Source organism: Urocitellus parryii, chromosome 12 (genome assembly GCF_045843805.1).
Source record: "Urocitellus parryii isolate mUroPar1 chromosome 12, mUroPar1.hap1, whole genome shotgun sequence".
NCBI classification, from domain to species: Eukaryota; Metazoa; Chordata; class Mammalia; order Rodentia; family Sciuridae; genus Urocitellus; species Urocitellus parryii.
The window spans coordinates 863,775-880,797 of NC_135542.1; positions in this window are offsets into that span (position 1 = coordinate 863,775).

The following is a 17,023-nucleotide window of genomic DNA, read 5'->3' on the forward strand; positions in this document are numbered from 1 at the left end:
GAGGAGGTAGTGAGGAAAAGGGTATGGGTTCCCTGACAGTGGTACTTTGGGTTTTCTGTCTGGGAGAACATTCTCCCTAAACACTAATGCCCAAATCTTACTGGACAGAGTAAGCCAATGCCCCTCACTTGTTACAGAGGGGCTGGCCTTACCATTCTGCCTCTAATCCAGGGAGGCAAGGAACAGGCAGGAGTAAGTGGCTTTGGAAAGCCCCATCCTTTTTTTGCTGCAGCAGCTTGCCATTAGGGTTTGGGAAGGCACCATATGAGGCCAATCTATCTATCCCAGAGGTGGACAAATTGAGAATGAGGATCTCAGAAAGCAAAAAACTCAACTAAAAGTAATGCATTATATTTTGAACACTGAATGCTTGGCAGTACATTTCATATCTCATCTCCTGCTACTTGCAAATGCTAGTCAACACGCAGAGGGCAAATTCACATTTCTCATGCCAAATATCCTTGCAGCTCATATCTCCTCCTGTTGTGAACAGTTAAACTGATCCCTATGAGGACAGTTTGCTCACACTATAATCTTCTGTGACACTAAACCTTAATCTGTCTTAAAATTTTCTATTGTTTTTCACTAAAATGTTCTCCCGGAACTTTTTAAGTGCACATTCATTTCCATGGATGAGGATAAATTGTATAATCAGAGGTCCTCCAGCCAATGCTCACATGCCTGCCCAGCCCAAGTCCAAGGTAATCACTAAGATTACTTGTTGCCATCTATCTAGCTACTTCAATGTCACTATTTTTCCTCTGGTCTAAGAGAATTTACCCTTCCCTAAAATGAGCTTTATCTCATATTAAGATATTAGGGGGAGATAGCCCATGTGGGGGAAGTTGGCATCACAGAGGCCCACCCTTATGCTGCCAGGCTTCCAATAAAGGGGCCATCAAAGCCTTGCATTAGAAGAGAAAGCCTACTTTTTAAAAGTGGCTGCAACCTGCTACTTAATAAAAGAAAATCATGATGATCTGACTTTGCAAATGGTGGCCTTCTCTAAATACCCTGTTCTGCCTTCAAGTCTATCCTCCAACCCACCACTGACCTATTCTTGGCCTAAGTCTTACTTGCCATCCAGATCGCAGTTTTATTGTCACATCCTTCTGCAGGCCTTCTCTGTCCCTGTGGATGAGTAAGGGTGTTCCTGGAACCCCCACTCATCCTGAGCATCCTGTAGAGTAGACACAGCTGTACCTCTTTCAAGTACAAATATAATGGAAGCAGCCTGTGACCAGAGGTCTCTGTAGCCAAGTGCAGAAAAGCAGAAGGGAGAAGGGAAAATCAGTTTTAACAATACATCTTGTCTGACCAAACAGCGTTGGCCCTCCATACTTGTGGTTTCTGCAACCAAGTTAGGATTAAAAAATATTCAGGGAAACAATGGCATATTTATTGAACATGTGCAGATTTTTTTCTTATTATTATTCCCTAAACAATGCAATATAATATGTAAATATATATTGACATAGTATTAATTTATAATGGATATTATAAATCTAAAGGTAATTTAAAACATACAGGAGGATACGCATAGTTTATGTCCAAATACTATGCCCTTTTATATAAAGGATAGGAGCATCCCCAGATTTTAGTTTGGGATAAGTCCTGGAGCCAATCCCCTTCAGATACAGAGGGATTACTATATTCAAAGTAATGTGGATCGCATACAATCAGCATGAAAAATAGCACTGGGAATTTTACATCCTTTGTGTAATTCCAGTGAGTGTTTTATACTCATAGCATATCTTAGTTAACACTATTTAACACTACTCAGTTAACACTACTTCAGGTGCTGGGCAGCTACACATGGCCCATGGCACCTGTACCACATGGCCTACTTGGAGTACATTTGTGCTTCTACCCCACTACCCTCAAGAGTGGGGTTAGACTTATCCTTCACTACTGTACCTCTATCAGCCAGCATGTAGTAGAGGCTTAATAAAGGTTTGATGAAAAAAAATAATTGAACAATCTAATCTCTGCCATTATTTAACCATGTGACTTTGGGTTAATTGATTTCTCTGGAGCTACTACCCTATTAAAGAGGAAGGTGTTAAATTCTAAGATTGCCAAGGTCCCCATAAATGTAAACATCCCAGGTTACTTAATTTAGGTCTCGGTCTTTCTCTTTCTCTCTCTCTCTCTCTCTCTCTCTCTCTCTCTCTCTCTCTCTCTCTCTCCAGATGCTCTTGATTCTCATCAAGAGTTTCCAGGCCAGCATGCACCCAAATTTATCATGCCCCACTTTGAATCTCAGAGATATTTAGGATCATATTCTTTTTTTAAAGTAGTGCTCATTTATTACTTTGATAATAAAAAGAAAATATCTTTATAATAGAAAATATGGACCACACAATGAAGTAATCAGAAAACAAATTGCTTAGATTGCTGGTACACAGAGATGGACACAGCATTTGTATGGCTCTCCTTCTAGTGTTGATGTTTTTATTTATTACTAGTAATGCGTATATAACTGTGCATGTGGTGTTTCCTTTAGCAAAATGAAGATCATGCTATATATATATATATATTTTTTAAGTCATCCTTTGTAATCTAATGATACTTTGGGAACATACACCAAGTTGTCAGATGTTAAAGCATAATTTTGCTGAGTGCAACATATAGCTTCACATGAAGACCTGGAGGTGCCACCTTAAGCAGATGAAAGAGTAAACCATGTGGATATCTGGGGGGTGACACTTCCCAGTGGAGGGAACACTAGGAACCTGCCCTTCAGGCTGGCAGGGCTATGGCAGGGAAAGCAGGGCATAGAGGGGCAGAAAGCAAGGTCAGAACAGTAAGATGTGGTCAGGCAGGTGCACTTCAATGACCTTGGTACATTCCTGTGCAGGATAAGGGAAGCTGCTGTGCATGTGTAGGTGGGTGGGGCATAGGAACCAGGGATGCTGATCTGTTAAACATTCCACATGCCCTGGACAGTCCCCTGCAATAAATAATGATATTACCCCAGTGTCAACAGTGTCAGGGCTGAGAAATCTAGTTCTGCAAAAAAGGAACAGTGACCAGGACCAGTCAAGAAATTATGGAGAAAAAAATACAGGCAAGAACAGTTGATCCTTTGAACTTGGAAGAGAAAAGTGAAGGTAGTCAGGTTCTGGGCACATTTTGAAGGTGGAGATTTAGGATTTCCCATGAACCATACACAGTCGTGGAAAACCAAAAGGAATCAGAGTGAACATTCAGGATCCTAAGGACTGACTGAGATGGAGGAGAGTTCAGGAGAAAGTTCATGGGACAAGACAACAAGTCTGGATGGTCAAGGTTTTAGAGCCTGACTTGAGACATCTGGGAGACTGGTTGCAAGTAGGAAGTGAAGAACAACAAGCCATGAGGGACAACTCCAGTACACGGCCTGGAAACAGGCGGATGGTGGAGTCCAAGGGACATGGAAGAGGTCTGATTTTAGCTGGAGGATGGTAGCCTTGGCACTGGCCATACTGAGTGACACTGTAATGATCCTCCCTCTTCCTTCTAATTGGTCCCTGTGATAATGAGACCACAGGGGAAGAGTACACTGTGAAGTTAAGGTTTTTTTTGTATGCAAACATTATTTTCAAAATGTCATTGCTTAAGTGGGCTTTGGGCACTTCTATCCAATATCCTGGAATTCATAATGTATGTCCTGTCACACTCTGCCTGCAACAGTCTGATGAGAGTTGACTCTCTGCCTTTAGGGATAACATATATGTATTTAGGATGTTTAAACATTAAGCTTATAGCAATCAAGCCTCCTTTATTTGAACTCACAGCACATTAACATTCTTTGAACCACACTGTTAAGAACATGTGGCTTTCAAAGTGCTTTTTAAAAGGCTTTAAAATCCAGAGAGAACACAAAGTATAGTATTCTCAAGGAAGATGAAGCCTGGGTGGTTCTGGAATCGTGTTCTTATAAGTGGTAGACAGGGCTTAGGGTTAGTTTTCAGTAAGGGGCTCACTGATAATACTTTACCCATAAATCTTCACATTCCTATTCCAGGTACTTCTCATGGAATACTAGAAGTGGGAGAGATGAGCTTAGGGTTAGTTTTCAGTAAGGGGATCACTGATAATACTTTACCCATAAGTCTTCACATTCCCCATTCCAGGTACTTCTCATGGAATCTTATCAGATACATTGTGCTCTCCTCCCCATTTGCAGACAAAGAAAGGGTGGGTCAGAGACAGGAAGCGCAGCACTGAGAGAAGAATGGGAAAAAGAGATAGTGAGATGAGAGACAGGTGGAGTAAACAGGGGTCATGGTACCCTCTGTTCCACTAATGAGCCCACTGAGACACCAGAAGGCTATAAGAAGATAGGACCAGAGGGCAGAGAGACAGCCGTGAGCATGCACAAGAGAATTCTGTGTACTGGGAATGCACAAGATGGGCATGCATGGAAGAAAGAGGAAGTCAGTGGAGTGGTGAGATTGATGGATTTGGTATAAGTAAACTATGTAGGGCTGTCTCCAGGGGCCTACACTTTCCTTCTCTTTTCAGAGTTGCTAGAATGTTTTGCAACACCAGTTCTCAGGAGTTTCCCAAGAATTCCATGAAAGTATTCAGTGCTCATGAATGCAGGGAGCCAAAGCCTGGAATACCCTCTGCACATTCCCACTTTCCAAAAAGAAGCTCAAAGGTGCTGCAGTTCCTCAAATATATGTAATCAGCGGCTTTGTGTCCTCACAGGCCTCAGGTAGAATTCCACATTCTCTATTCCAGAGAACACCTGTTTAAGAAAAGGAGCTGTGTGGGGCAGTGAGAAGTGATTAAAGTCACTTTTAAAAAGTTAGGATTTTGAACTTGGCATAAAAATCTGGCTGTCAGAATTTTCTTTTTTCTCCCAGTTTGCTGTGCTGTTCCACACTGATGATTTGCAGTAGATGTCTGAAAGAGTGATGTGAAGTGGTGGGGGAAGAGGTGAGGGCTATACTACAAGGTTCCAGAAATTTCTAGGAGGCCCCAGGAGCATGAAGTCTCTGCATGTTTACTTATTTGTTTTCTTCATATAGAGAGATGCCAAATATGAACTTGAACTCAATTCTTTGTTTTCAATTTGTTTTAATTAGTTATACATGACAGGAGAATTCACTACAATACTCCATACATAAAAGGAGTATGATTTCTCATTTTTCTGGTTGTACCTGATGTACCACTGGTCATTCAGTCATATATGTACATAGGGCAATAATGTCCCATTCATTTTACTATCCTTCCTGCCCCTATACTCCTCCCCTTCCTTCACTCTCCTCTACCTAAACTAAAGCATCTCTATTCTTCCCTAACACCCCCCGCCATTACTGGGAGTTGGCATCTGCATATCAGAGAAAACATTTGGCCTTTGTTTTGGGGGGATTGGCTTATTTCAGTTAGCATGATATTCACCAGCTCCATCCGTTTACCAGCAAATGCCATGATGTCATTCTGAATGAGTAATATTCCATTGTGTATATATGACGTATTCTCTTTATCCATTCATCTGATGAAGGTATCTAGGTTGTTTCCATTGGGCCTTAATCACAAGAAAGCATTGAACTGCCCTGGGGAAAGAGAATTTCTGAGGAGAACCATAGCACCCTGCAAGGACACTTTAGCGGACCTAACACGTAGCCTGAACTGAGTTCCCAACTCTACTAGTTTCTACCTATGTATGTGGAAATCCTCATTTTTTTTCATCTTTAAATATTATGGTTTTTCTTTTCAATTCTATTTTATCCTGCCTGACCTGTCTGGGATAATAGAAAGTGACAACGTGTGTGAACATGAAAGTTTTCATAAAGAAACAGAAATTTACTTTTGTGATCATTATCTAGTTATCCTATCAACAAAAAGGCTACCTGACTAAGAAGCCAGATGGCTGGGGAGTCCAAGGGCTTGGAGTGTGGGTGATGTGGTCCACAGAACATAGTACAAGTTGGGGAGTCAACTGGAAACTGGGGACCAAAGCTTGGCTCTGCAAATCTAGGGATTTTAGTCAAAGCTCCCTAAGAGGCTTGTTGGGGGAGTTAAATAAGATATTTCAAGAAAAGTGCTGAGTGTTTAATATTAGCCATTATCATTCTTAGCATTTTTTAAACATTATTTGGACCCTTACTGAAAGAATCAGGAGGGACCAGGAAAGTGTGAAGAGGCAGCATCTAAGACAAAATGTGCCAATGTTGCCCAGAACTGACTGTCCCCCCACCCACACTCCAAGGTTCCTGGGCAATTCAAAAAATGAAATCTGAGAAAAAAAGTGATTATTTCAAATAATTTTCTATGGAGTATTGATATGAGCAGGCACAGGAAGATTTACTTAAGGAATCTTGTGGATGATGTTTGCAATTTATTTTCAGCTAAGATAAGGGAGCTAGCTAAGCAGCAAAAGAACCCCAAGCATCAGGTGTTTGAGTGATGTCCCTGGCAGGGTGGGAGGACACGTGACACAGAGTGGCTTTGTAGTCCTGAGCTCTTCAATTGAGCTGAATAATGCATTGCCTGCATAATGTACATGTGGAGCAAAAAGAGTGCTGGGCTCCGGGGTTTGTCCCCCTCAAATCCAGGCATTTGAAGGGCAGGTGAACACAAGCCTTTTAGGGAATAGCTGGTCTGACCCAGAAGCAAAGTCACTGTCTTGGCAGTTGTGAGAGTTGACAGGAGACAAGGAGGCTGAGATGTAGACTGCAAGATTTACTCAGTCCTAAACTTGTTAGCATAAGAAATACAGAAAAAAAATACACAGTTCCAACATTTTTGATTAGCATCTCCCCAGACATAAAGGAAAACAGAAAAATTTAAAAATCTGTCTCATCTGTTAACTGAGTTAAAGGAACTGAGTTAGGACATTCTCTTTTCCTCTCTCTCTTACTATTATATAAGGGGTTAGCAAACTATGGCCCATGAGCCAAATCCTGTTGCCACCTATTTTCATAAATGAAGTGTTTTGGGGGAAACATACCTGTGCTCATTCATTTAGACCCTTCCTACCTCAATGGCAGCATTAACTAGCTGTGCAAGGACCCTGCGGCTCACAAAAACCTTAAATACTTTCTTCCTTCACAAAGACTTGCAAACTTGTCCATGTCATGTCATCATGTCTCAGCTTGTCAGCTTCTTTATTTAGTGTTTGATTTGAAGATCTATAGATGGTGAGAGAGGTGTGTTGAAGTCCATTACTGTGTTATGATCTATTTGACATTTCATATTGCTTCAGAGAACTAGACATCAACAAGACATAACAATCATAAATATTTAGGCCCCAAACCATGGAGCATCTACATACATAAAATGAACCCTTCAAGATGAGCTGTGGAAGATGCTATCAGCTTGACTTCCTGAGTGTTGTCTTTGGGATCTGTGCAATGGGTTGCTACAAGTGAAGCTCCCAGGGGTGGAAATTTGATCTGCTATTTTCCAAGGTATTTTTTATGATGGGGGGGGGGTTCAGGTATTAAAGATTCAATGAGATTTCAGGACTGTATTCCAGTACCCTGTACAGGGAACCACCTGTGGTAGGAGAAAGTTGATCCTTCACTGGTGCTGTTTATCAGGGATACTGAGGGTTGGCTGTGTGTTTGCTTTTGGCTTCTCATGTGGGGTGGTTTAGAGCACTGAACTCAGTCACTCCTCCTCATTCAGTTTCTTCCTGCTACTGGTTCTGTGCACTGTTGGCCGCAGGTTCAATGGAGGGGGGAAAGGGTCACAGGCTTTCTCTGGCCTCTAGGTTCTATATTATTTCCAGGCAAAGCTGTTTCTGAGCACGGAGCTCTGTCTCTTTGCCCCACCTGGTTTCTCCCTGCTGCTGGTCCTGGTTGCTGATGATTCAGTGGCGTCAGGGAGAGGGGCATGGGCTTTCTCTGGCCTCTCTGATCTATATTGTCCCCAGGCAAGGTAGTCTCCATGTCAGAAAATCTCTATACTAGAGATCCTCCTTTTTTGCTCTCACTTTAGATCTTGCAGACGGCACCTGTCAGATTCATGTGTGATTTCAGCTTGGTTTCATGGAGGTATTTAAGTCTATGCTCCCTGTGTATGGCTGAAAGACTATGATTTTTATGTACCAGTTTATTGGGCTGGTTAGCATCTAGGCTTACCCAGGGTGGGCTCCCTCTCTAATCCTGGGGTTCCCCACACCAACATATATCAGCACTTATAGATCTTTTCAGACCTTGTATTGTTTTCCCTACCCCCAGAGCCCATCTGGAGCTCAGCTTCAATTCTGTTCCTTAGCCTTGTCTGATGTAACCCAACTCTTTCAGTGTTCAGTGTCAGTGGAGTGTTTTTTCCCTCTCACTCACCTCCTGGAGAAGGAGATTCCTCATTGTTTGAGTCTCAACTCATGGAGATGTGAAAACCACAAATTTCCACTAATCCACCATCTTTCTTCTCCATGGTATCTTCTTAATCTGCTCTTTTTACATAAGTGATTTCTTCAAAGTATTCATGAAAATAGTGTTAGACCATGACGCAAGAAAAGACCACTGACTCCAATTAAAATTAAATTAAAGCAAGCTTATTATTTCGACTGGCCTGGCTGCCTCTCCCACCCAAAACCACGGGAACAAGACAGCCCCCTAGCTTTCCTGCAGCCCAGCTTTATAGCTCAGAAAGTTACACAAAGGGGGGTTACAGATAACAAAACTCTGAGGAGCATAACACTAATGGTAGTTGCTGGCCCCAACATCAGAATTTATGAAGGTCATTAGAGCCTCAGAGAGGGTTGTTGTCTGGCCACAGAAGGCCAAGATTTGTGAGACATCACTAAAGTTTCAGAGAGGGCTGCTATCTGGTCAGAGAGCCAGGCATGGGTGAGCTCAAGGCACAGGCAGGCATTCCAAGCAGGTTCAGAATTTGAAGTAATTTATAGTAAAGCCGAAATTATATTTTCATGGCTTTGTGGCAAGATGGCTCCCAATTTTAAGAAAAGATCAGGTTGGGTCTATCAATAGGAATCTATCCTAAGGGTCTCATATATCAGGAAGCAATTTGTTATGGCATTAAAGGAAAGCAATTTGGGTTGAGAAACAGAATATTCATGGGGTTACTTAGGGTTTACATGTATATATACATCTTGTACACATAAATTTATAATACAGTATTTATATTTGTATTTTAAATTAATACACACACAACCTTATGTGTGCCATTTACTACAATTTCATTGTTTGTGCTCCTTGAGAGGCTCAGAAATTCAAAGCAATCATTTTTTCCTCTCTCCTGGGAGCATTGATTCAAAGAGGATAAACAGGATAAAACCTCAACCAACCCTGGGGTTTTATCTTCTTTATAGATGATGTTGTTCGTCCTCAATTAAGATGAACAAAATTTTAAGGGACTCTGAGATTAAAGGAGTTGAAAAATAATAGGATAACATGCTGAATAACTTTAGAGCTTATGCCAGATTCTATAAATGTGGATTGATTTCTATTGTAGAATTGTCAGGTTACAGCAAAAATGCCCCCCCCAAATATTCTAAAGTCAATCAAGAATGATTGCTGTGTTGATACAATATCATGAAACATGTCAATTAGCAGAAGAAAGAAGTTAGTGTAAATACATAATTAGGGCCCTCAGGAAGTCTCTAAATGGTGAGAAGAAATGGGCTTCAGTGGAAAAGGAGAAAGTTTGAAGCAGCAAACTTCTAAGGTTCCATCCAAACTGAAGAATTAAAGGTTTATGGAACAGGATATGGTCAACTCCAGAACCAACTTGGAAAGGATCCCTCTCAAAGCCAAGAATAGGACAATTTGAACAGTGGGAAGGAAAAGAGCTACAATAAACTAAAACTCATTCAGTCTTTTTGGACTCCATGAATGTTAAATGATTCTGCAAAAGAAGAAATGGTCACTTGGGAGGATTGCTTTGAAAACTACTTAGCATAGTGGGAATCAGACATTGATCCTCAGGGAAGAAAAATGTTAATGAAGGGAAGTTTCTTCTTAGAGAAGTACCCCGGCTAATAATAAAGAATGATAGAATCAGAATATCAATACTTTATACCTCCTGATGAATAAATGAATTGAAGCAATGATCAATAACTGTTCAAATCATATGATGACATATTTCACACAACTCCTGTTAGAATTACACCACCTGTAAACTGTTCTTCATATGTGTACATGCACATACCCACATGTACACAAACAAAAATCAGACACTGAGGTCTTAAAGATAACTACTGATGATAGGAAGACAGTGAGACATAGAGAATGATCGGTGAGAACACAGGGACACAATCAGCAACACCCCAGTGTAAGAAGTTCTTCAGGACAAATGACTCAGTTACTTTAACTGCAAGAAAAAATAGACATAGAGAATCTTCAGAATAAAGAAACTTAAGAGACAGGTGAATTCAATTGCAAAGCATAGGCCTTCTCATCCATATGAACCAAATAACCAAACCCTAAAAGAGTATTTTGTTAGGAAAACTGGAGAAATATAAACACTGGTTGTCTGTGTGATAATATTAAGAAGCCACGGTTATTAGCAACTCAGAGTCTGAAGCAAGAGGATAACAAGTTTGAGGCCAAACTGGGTAATTTAGTGATATCCTGTTTTGAAACAAAAACTTAGGAGAGGGCTGCAGATGTAGCTCAGGGTTAAAATGCATGCCTGGCAGTACTGCAGCCTTCAGTTCTATTGCTGACACTGGAAAAATCAAAAAGAATTCAGTGTTATTTGCATGATGACCATGATGATAGTTTTGTCCTACTTTTCTATTTATGAGTGAAATAATATGATGCCTTGCACTTATTTCTAAATAATATGGAAACCCAGGGCATTAGTAAATGTAAGTAAAAACAAAACTAACTTACCCACATGTTGTCAATTACTGAGAACAGATGATGAATATACATGGATGTGCATATGTCTGCGATAGAGAAGAGAGATGGATGGATGGAGTGACAGATACATGGATATATAGGTTAATAAAAGTTAAACTACCTCCTTGGACATGTTATCATAGTAGAAAAAACCTAAATAAAGAAGAACATAACCTTTGGGGACATGCTTCAAAGACACAAGTGAAATGAAAATATCACCTAAGAGTACCTAAAGCAGGAGTGGGCCACTTAAGTGAGCCAAAGGGGATATGATAAAATGAGAAGCATTTACTGAAGTGCAGTGAACTGAGGAAAGTCTTCTCTTTACTTCCCTAGACTCGCATTTGATTTTCACACTATGGACATAACGATGATTAACTGGCAGATTCAGAGGTTTTGTAAAGGGCAGCCACAACAAACCTACAACTAACATCCTACTCAATGGTGCTGCTGGTTGCTTGAGTCTCAATGTTACTGAAACTCAAAGAACTGTAAGCTAATAGAAAAGTCCATTTGACTGTACATCAAACGAAAAAAAAAAACGAGGATGGTAATCCTCAAATATTAATTTTATAAAAGACCAAGTAAAGGAGAAACTATTCCAAATAAAGAAACCTGAAGAGACATGACATAAACAATATCCAGATCCCACACTGCAAAGGAAAAATGATATAATATCCTTTTGATTAATAGATAGAAAAAATATCCCTGGATTTTCTTTTCTAACCCTTCTCAAAACCTGGAAAAAAAAAAAACCTGACTAGTGATCTTCAGTTCTTGTCCTTTGATCTTTTTCTACATCAAATAATTAATAGATTCAATGAAGTATCCATGGAGTAACAGCTAAATAAAGGTAATTTACTTGTGGAGATAAGGCAGGACAAAATTCTCTTTCCATCTAAGGCTTTGAATACAGTCTGCAAATTCATTTATCAACCCTCCTTTAACAGCATTTGTTGTTATTCAAATATTAAAAATTCTGGTGGCTCTTAGGAGTTAGTTTTCTAAATAATTGTTCGACATTACTTTTCTAGTCCCATAGGGAAGTTGCTCATTGTACACATTGTACAATGTACAGCTTTATAGGAATTTTCTCCAACTGTCTCACTATGGGGCATCATTTTTGTCTAGTTGGAAAACCTTCCAAAATTACTTGGTACACTGCTACAAGCCATATCAAATCCCAATGCTAACTGGCTTAATTACCAAATTGAATTTCACTCACTGCTCATAGATGGACCTGGACTTCATCTTCACTTCTCCATGGTGATCTTGGGCCTGCCTTTTTCCTCTTAGCAATTTTGTCTTCAGGCTGCCTTCTACTGTAGTGGCAAATTCTGAAGGCAGCAATCAAAGGTTAAAAAAAATTACGATTAAACCAAAATAGTAAGCAGAAGTGCCCAACCTCAGTGACTGTACATCTTACCACATCTGTTATCCTTGAACCAACCACAGCCAAGCACCAGGAAGGCTACACACTGTAGAAGGGAAGAGTAGAGGATAGAGAGGGCACCCTAATGTCTCCAGTAGTCGTTCTCTTTTAGTTGACACTTCCTTTACCTAATACAATCAGCTACCATCTATCTGATCCATACTGTGTGCTGCCTCTTGGCATCCTTTTGGCCATTTCAAAATACAGGGAACTGAGTTATCTTTCCAGGTGACCTTAGTTATGGGATTGCATGGGGAACACTAGTGGAAGGTCAGGGTGACAGTAAACTCTTGGGGACTTCAGCAGGAAGGCTGCTTGGGGAACTGGAGGGCCCATCAGGGCACAGCAGCAGCTCTGGGGACTCCAAGGCCGATCTCATGGGGAGCCTGGGAAGCGAGGGTCCTGGGCTTTCTTTTGGTTTAGTTTTTCTTAGGTGCTTAGTCCCAACACCCTGGGAGAGTCTGTTTTCTACCACATCGCTGACTGCACAGGGCCACCAGAGGGCAGTGCTACCCTGAGTGTCCTGCCTGCTTGAAGGGAGGTCCCACTTCCCGACCTGAGGCTGGGGGTGAGCTCACCACATATGCCCAGGAAAGCCCTCGCCGGCAGCTGGCTGTCCAGGAGGCCCTCGGAGGCGGTCCCTAAAGCCAGGAGAGTGGCGGGCGCCTCCCCAGGGCCCTGTCCTCCTGGGCAGCAGTCCTGTCACCCTGTGTAAGGAGCTCTTTCAGATCAGAAAGCCCAGCATCCGGGCGAGTCCACACGGCCCCACGGCCACGAGGGGCAGCCGCAGGCCTCACACGAGGGGGTCTGTATCCAGGTGAGGACCCTGCGGCACCCTAGGTCCCCAGCTGAGGGGACAGGCCAGCAGGCGGAGCGCGCGGAGGGCACCGCCCCCAGCAGGCCCACCCTAAGGGGAAGCGGAGCCGTCGCCAGGGAGACGGGGGCGGGGCCTGTGCAGGGCGCGAACTTTGAGCCTGGTCGCCGGAAGCTCCGAGGGGGAGGAGCCCGGAAGTAGCGCCCGCGGCGGGGCTGCGGGTCCCGGATGGAGGGTCCGGCTCGCGGGGTCCGTGACAGGAGAAGGTGCGCTGCCGGGAGCGGCCCCGGTCTAGGCGCCCACACGAGGGGGGACCCGGGAGGACTCTGCCGCCGCCCTGGAGCCTCGGTCCCGGCTGCCCGTCCCCTGGAGCCGCCGGGGCGGTCCCCACAGCGCCCACCGCGGACCCCGCGACCCGGTTCTCACCTGAGGCTCTCCTCGGCGGAGCTGCTGGTCACCGCGGGTGGGTGTTGATCTGCAGGGTCCTGTTCAGGACGCGGTGGCCTCAGCCGTGTGGCTGTGGACCTCAGAGGAGAAGAGGTGCCTGACCCGCAGGGCCCTGGAGAGGGGAGGGGAGCCCAGGTGACCTGGGGGCAGGAGGCGGTTTAGAACGGAGACCCGCCCAGGGGTGTCGGGTCCCACTGACTCTGCGTCTCCTTTTCCTGTCGCACCTGTGGGTTCTGGGGGTTAAGTCCTCGCTTTAAAGACCCTCTCCTGTTTCTTCTGTGTACCTGACCCATCATTTTAAACCATGTGCCAAGGTCACTTTTTGGTGTATGTGTGGTTCTGGGGATTGAACCCAGGACCTTGAGCCTGTTAGGCAAGTGACCTGCCTGAGCTCCACCCTCAGAGACCCCTGTAAATTTTTTCCCCTCTGCCGCGGGGTCAAGTTGCCAAGGCTGACCTCGAAGGTTCCTCTTCCTCAGCCTCCCTGGTGGCTGGCATGACAGGCATGCACCTGGGACGGTCACACTCTAGCCTGTGATGGGGACTCATGTGCATCTGTCCAGGGCTGAGCATGGTTAGGCAGAGCTGTGCTCCAGGCTCCCTGCAGGGCTGTGGAGGCCTCTGCTGCCCAGCAGCCCTGGTGCCATGGCCAGGGCTCCTCCCAGCCGAGGGCAGGCAGCTGCCCATTGCTGTAGGCTGACCTTATTTTCTTCTTATGGCACTCGTCCGTTCTCTGGAGTATGTAGTATGGTTTGTCCATTAGGAGTCTAACAGGTCCTCTAGAACCTTCAAACAATTAGTAAAATTCCTAAACAGTAAGTGAGCATGCGCAGAAATTGGGCTAATATTTTGGGAAGAACAATGTTGGATGATATATTCATGGCTTGAATATATCATCCAACATGAAGTTATATTTTATTACTTACAAAATAATAAAATAATGAAGCGATACCATGGGCTGAGCTAAAATAGATCCTTAGGATCTTAGGCATTCTGTAATAAATCTGTGTCACTTGAAGTATAGAGTTGATCGACTCTGAGTAATGAAACAGAAGTAAAGGTATCAAAGCCAATGATCATCTGTTTCCAATTTTCTGTGATTTGGTTCAAGTGGTAAAGTGGTGATATTTATTAATAATGGATCAAATAGGTTCATAATTGTTTTAGAGTACAATTAGATGCCTTCAAACTTTAGGCTACATGGGCACATTTGAGAACGGTTCCAGCCATTCTCTCATCCTTTGGGTCATTCCCCTCCTATGTCCTGTGAGACATTTTCTATGTGAGGCTTTAAGAAGAAGAAGAGAATATTCTGAAAAGAAAACCTTGTGATCTGTGCAGTATGAAGTTGAATGGATTCATTCAGAAATCAGAAATTCTATTGAAAGATATTTATTTGCATGAGCCAAATAAAACCTATTTTTAGGCATCCTGGTGAAGACAAGGTTTTATCTTTATGTCTCATTTTCTATGTTTTGTTGTTGTTGTTGTTGTTAGAATGAAATTCATATGTTGCCAGACCATTCTATCAGATGTGTAACTAGATGCCATTTAAATTACCCACTTTTACATGGTAGACAGTTTTTAATGAACACTGCCTGTCTGCACCTTTTTTAAAAACAGGACTGGGATCAGAAGCCCAAATACCAATGGTTAGCTGGAACATATTTTTCATTTGGCCTATCTGTCAGTATTCCCTAAGGTCATCTGTGCAATCAGCTTCGTTACTCCTGCTCCCTCAGTGGATTTCATAGAAACCATATGCTATGTATGAATCAGGGACACCAATCCCACAACATAGCATTCTTTGAATATCCAAAGTCCCACTTTTCACTTCGCCATGCCTGAGATCAGCAGTAATATTTATCAGCAAATGTGAGATTTTCAAAGATCCAATTCTATGTGCTCCTTTCTCAAAGATCCTTAGGCAGGGATATAGCGTACATAAATATTAAGTAAAGGCCATAGTTTTTAAAATGTCATCCATTGAATAGTTGACACATGTCTGAAATACTTTTTATTTTGGAGGAGGTATTATTTAATAGGGAATTCCAACAGCTATGTAATAGTGAAATGAGAAATCTTGCATCCATTTTATTTTGTTTCTGATGATTTTTATGAGTAAGGATAAGATACTTCCTTGTTCTGATGCAGATGTTGCCCACTTCTGTGAATGGATGTGGGGTGTCACCTACTACTTGCATATCTGCATGTTGGGCTTGACACTGCTATCGTTCTTGGTAGGTGGCAGAAAGTCAATACTGAAGTTAAGCTCTTGTGTTCTAGCAGCAGAGCTGAAGATCCTTGATGTGCCACCTTCTGCAATCCATGCTGCTCTGTTCATGTTCCTTATTGACTTCCTGGTGATGAGCATCATGGTCTCCTGGTCTTGAGAATGGCAGGGCATTGCTCTGTGAATATGGAAGATGGGCATGTGGAAGGCTCCAGGGAGGAGGGATCATTGATCATGTACTCTAATCCATGTGCATCTTTAATGACCTGTTTTTTCTTCTTGGGTTTTAAGGGAGACAGTGCCCTCAAACACTTCTGTGCAGCTGGGAATGCAGGCTTCTGCTTCACCTTGAAGGAAGCATTAATGAATGCTTTCCAGAAGACATGAGAAGAGAGAAGTGAGCCTCTGGTATCATGCAGGTTCCTTGCATTGCCCATGGGCTAGAAGAGAGAAGAGTTGCTTCATGAGATTTGATCCCCTTTTTCCTGAAAAGTTCCACACAGAGGTGAGTCCCCAACATGTTTAGAAATCATTTCAGACACCTTTCTGGACAGAATTGAATCAGAGCCCCTGATGATGTGGAAGAGCTAAAGATGGGTTTGCTATGAATTTTCTATTTCATTCATCAGGGCCTGAGTCAAGCCAGTCATTGTGCTGTCAGCGCATGAGCTGCTGGTCAAATGTGAGGAAGTGATCTTGCTTTATGAAAACACCACCCTGATTCAGTGAGCCAGAGGCAGCCTGCAGTCCCTGTTTTCCTGTACAGGCAGATTGCTGTGGATGGCCTTTGGCCTTGTCATGCAGCCCTGCTCAGAGTAGGGGATTGAGGGTCCAGGCAGATCCCTAGTTCCTTTTAACCTTTATTTCCATTGGGCCACCCCAGGATTCTTGGACTCTACCTGGTCTTCTGGCCTGGGTCAGGGGATGTGAGGTTTGGAATCCCCCTCTGTGGCAGCATCCCAAGCCCCCCAGCCACTTGAGGACAGGCACAGCCTTCCCTAATTGTGTTAGAGGGGGAGACTTCTCCCACCCATCCTGATCCATGCTCATCCCACATTTTGTAGCTTGACACCTGCGGACCTTTATTCATTGACTTAGTTTTAGTGATGATGGTTACTAAGTCTAAGTGACTCTTTCAAGTTGTTAGGAGCCACAGCAAAAATATTGATATAGGCACCTTTGGATTTAATGACTGCCAGCCAGCAATTCACATTCATATGGTAATTGGCATGTCACTCTTGTAATGGGAGAGTTCCCATTGGCTGGAATAGGATGGTAGGAGGGTG